The sequence below is a fragment of the Nannospalax galili genome, unplaced genomic scaffold (assembly GCF_000622305.1).
Source record: "Nannospalax galili isolate Female #2095 unplaced genomic scaffold, S.galili_v1.0 scaffold298, whole genome shotgun sequence".
In the NCBI taxonomy this organism is placed as follows: domain Eukaryota; kingdom Metazoa; phylum Chordata; class Mammalia; order Rodentia; family Spalacidae; genus Nannospalax; species Nannospalax galili.
In genome coordinates, this window is record NW_008344488.1 from 773617 (window position 1) to 778099 (window position 4483).

Below are 4483 nucleotides of genomic sequence, written 5' to 3' on the forward strand. Positions count from 1 at the left end.
ACTGCAATGAGGTTACAGAGTTAAGATGATAGTCTCTGTCATCATGGAAACTTCAGTGCTCTAGAGGACTGGATACAGCCCTCAGTATCATCTTACTTGTTGAACAGGGCAGACAACAGAGAAGGGCCTCTGAAAGCAAGTGACATATGAGATCCGAGCTGAAAGAGAGTGGATGCCCGGGAGCTAGCCCAGTGAAGGTAGGAAAAGCAGGACAGACAGAAAGAAGTAAGAGCATGAGGGAGGCCCAGAAGTAAGTAGGATGTGCAAGGCATTAAAAGTGAATGGGGCGTGGGGGGCTGGAGAGATGGCTCAGTGATTAAGAGCACTGGTAGCTCTTACAAATAACCTGGGTTGGAATCCCAGCACCCACATGACGACTAAGAACCAGCTTTAACTCTAGTTCTAGGGGATCCAACACCTTCACCTGGCCCCCATGAGCACTGCATGACATGGGTGCAATTACATACATGCAGGCAATACATTCATACACATAAAAAATTAAAAATAAGAAGTAAAAGTGAATTGGAGAAATGGCTCAGTTGGTCAAATATTTGTCCTGTAAGCACAAGGACTTGAGGTCAGAACCCCAGCATCTGTGTAAAAGTCACACACTTTAGCGCTGGGGCAGGGGTGGAGACAGGTAGATCCTTGAAAATTGATGGCTAGCCTGGCTAATAGATGGTCTCCAAGTTCAGTGAAAGACCCTGTTTCAAAGAAGAAAGCAGAGAGCAACTGAGGAAGACACCCAACATTGACCTCTGTCCTCCACATAAGTGTGCACACATGAGCAAATGCACCTGCATGTATCCATGCACATATCTACACACGCACACACACACACATACACACACACACACACACACACACACAAACACAATGATATCAGGTTGGAAGCAAAGATTAGAGAGCATCATTATGAAGGTCTAGCAGAACATGGCTCACAATGTGTCTTAAAGGCCCAACTTCTTCACTTTGTCAAAGGTCTATGGTTGGTATAAACCCTTAAATTAACTCAAAGAAGAAAAAAGAACTAACATGTATACAGTAGAATGTGGAAAAACAAGTGGAACTCAAGGTTAAATGTAGGGTACCAACTAGGATGTTGTTGTGATGATTTATGTGAAAAATGAAACTATGAGGTTAATCTTCATAATCAATGTGACTAGATAATCACTTAAGAGGGTAGGCTGAGGATGCGGCTCATTTGGTAGACTGCTTGCCTAGTATGTACAAAGCCCTGGGTCCATCCCTGGATTAGTTTCTTTTCTGTAGCTGTGATAAAAAAAAAAATCATGACCAAAAGCAACTTATGGAAAAAAGTTTATTTTGGCTTATGGTTCCAGAGGGGGAGTTCATAAAGACAGATGAGGCACTGCAGCAAGTGCCAGGCAGGCAGGGCATCAGGAGCCAGAAGCTGAGACATCACATCTTCAGCTGCAAACACAAAGCAGAGAGTGAACTGGAAGAGGGAAGGGGTTATGAACTCTCAAAGGCTACCCCACTGACATACTTCCTCCAGCAAGCCATAACCTCCATAACCTCCACACAGCACCACCAAAAGGGGCCTGAGTATTCAAATACCTGAGCCTATAGGGAAACGTTTCTCATTCAAACCACCACATTCTCTAACACTGCATAAATTGACCAAGCAGTAAATGCCTATAAAAAGCATTTAGGAGGTTGAGGTAGGAAGATCCCAAGTTCAAATCCATCTTCAAATACACAGTGAGTTTGAAATCAGCCTGGAATAAATGAGATCCTGCTTAAAAAGAAAAACTCCTTCTGGATGTGTCTATGCAGATGTTTCCAGAAAGGTTTAACTGAGGAGGAAAAAAGAAAGACTGATCCTGAATGTGGGTTGCAACATTCTATGGACTAGGGGCCCAGATTGAATTTAAAAAAGAGAAAGATGGGGCTGGAGAGATGGCTCAGCGGTTAAGAACACTGATTGTTCTTGCAGAAGACCCACGTTTGAATCCCAGCACCCACATGGCAGCTAACAGCTGTCCATAACCCCAGTTCCAGGGGATCTGAGAGCCACTTCTGTCCTCTGTGGGCATTGCACAACACTGGTGCACTTACCTACATGCAGGCAATACATGCAAACACATAAAATAAAAATAATAAATAAAATATTTTTTAAAAAGGAGAAAGAAAAACTAATTAAGATGAGCACCAGCATTCATCTCTGTCTGCTTCCTGATACCACAGTGTAACCACCTCATGTGCCCACCACAGGACCTCAAAAGGCAAGCCAAAACAAACCTTTCCTTTCTCAAATTCCATCTTGTCAAGGATTTGGTCATAACAGTAAGAAAAGTAACTAATATACTGACCTCAGCTGAGATAACAGCAATATTTTGCAGAGAATGCAAGAGATTAGAGAGACATTCTTAAAAATACATACCAAGGGTGAGAAACTACAAATAAAAATAAAAGAGAAGTTAACGTTAGAAAACCATTTTCCAAAAAAAGATATAATCATGACTCATGAGAATATAAAATGAACACATGTTAACGATTTTATTTTACTCATAAAGAAGGAGCCAGGCAGATGTTATATCTAGTTCAAGGGAGAAATTGAAAAACACACCTTTATAGGTCAGGAATATTGAAATGAATGTGCAAATGGAGTTAAAACTAGCTTCCTCCCACAGTGGGGGAGAGAGCTCAATTGTACCTCTACAAGGTAGGACAGAGTTTGCATATCTATAGACAAGAATTATTTTACATCCTGGCTGGGCATGGTGGTGCACGCCTTTAATCCCAGCACTTGGGAGGCAGAGGCAAGCAGATCTTTGTGAGCTCACAGCCAGCCTGGTCTACATAGTGAGTTCTAGGACAGCTGGGGCTACAAGGAGACCCTGTCTCAAAAAATACCAAAAAAAAAAAAAAAAAGAATTATTTTACATCCTATGAGTTACAGGCAATTACAGAGCTGTTGAGGAGCTCCCACCGAATCAGACCATCCAGACAGCGACCTCTACACACTGCACAGATTTCCACTGAAGCACAAATTTTTCCTTGCAGCAGGATCAACTCAAGATGTTTGACTTAGATGCCCTCAGGGATGATTGTGACATCGGCTATGCAATGATAAAAGAAGAGAATCCTAAGGGGCTGAGGGAGAAAAGAGGAAGAGGAACTGATTGAGTCATATTTGCCTAGTGAACCCTTCTAGCTGATGGAGGGGGAGTCTTTTTCTATGCCAATGATAATTTTGGAAAGACTATGCCTTAAGAGTCTTGCCCTGTTCTTGGCTACATTTGACATTTCCTGGGCACCATTCTGTACCCAGTATGTTCCAGACAGATCTTTCCTGAAAAGAATGTCCAGTGTAGCTGTTGAGCATTTAAAATGCATTTTTCATAAAGAAACACACACACACACACATACACACACACACACACACACACACACACACACACACACATCAGAACTCCTCAATAATATAGGGACTGATTTTCAAACCAAGAACAAAGAATGAGAAGTGTAAAGGATTGCTTTCCATCTGTCAATTTATAAGAAAAGACATAAAATTATTTTAAATGAGTTGTGGGGAGCTGGGGAGATTATTTAGTAAGAATAAGTGTTTGCTATGTAAGTATGAGGTCCTGAGTGTGGACTCCAGCAACCACATATGAAGCAAGGCATGGTACTCACTCATGCTTGTAATTCTAGTGCCTGGGGGGAGGGAGGAAGAGTAGGATCACTGGAGCTTGCTCACTGTAAGCCTAGCCAAAGAACAGCAAGATCTGGGTTTAATGAGCAACCTTATCTCAAGCAAATAAGGCAAAGAGTGACAGAGGACACTTGATATTCTCCTCTGGCCTCTGCATGCCCATGTACAGATGTACACACACACGCATATGCAGACATAAATTAGCTTTATGACTCCTGTGGATTAGACAAACTGACTCAAATTTAGGTTCCCCTGAACATTTTAGGTCATATGGTTCCTAGATGCAGGGTACCATTTTAATAACATATACTAATTTTTAAAAAACTAATCAATACGGTAAATGAGGATTAATTAAATATAAAGTAGAAGTTGTCTCTAGAGATTATGGATTTCTTAGCCTCTGCACCTGCCTCTTACTCACCACAAGTGACATCTGACCTTTCTGGTAAAGCCCAATCCCACCTTCAGGGAAAGAGAGTCTTGAATAGAGTGGCTTGAGTCCTTCTGGGTTACCATGATAGGTTCTTAGCAATTACTCCTGCCTCATAGACCTAGGTTGTACAGGAACTGGAGCTCAAGGTCTGTAAACAAGCCTCGCCTTGCTCTGACCCATTCCCTTCTTTGAGCCAAGTCCAGAGATTAGGACCCTGCTCCCTGCTAATGCTCTCAGCTGCCAGCCAATCTTGTTGAACTTTGACTTCACCTCCCCCTTCGCCTCCATCTCTCTACATCTCATATTCTGCTTACCTGTTGGAAGACCCTGACCCCTAGGGTTAGGCCCATCCACATACCCCATGCTGA

The 4483-nt window shown here is 42.4% G+C and overlaps 1 long non-coding RNA gene across 1 annotated transcript; it reads right to left on the reverse strand.

The window, feature by feature from the left end:
• Positions 1-1346: 1346 nt before the first annotated feature.
• On the reverse strand, positions 1347-4202 carry LOC115071641. Its single transcript, XR_003850745.1, has 3 exons — positions 4104-4202; positions 2408-2420; positions 1347-1434 (listed from the first exon to the last, which is right to left on the reverse strand). It is a non-coding gene; the product is annotated as an uncharacterized LOC115071641 (long non-coding RNA).
• Between the last annotated feature and the right edge of the window lie 281 nt (positions 4203-4483).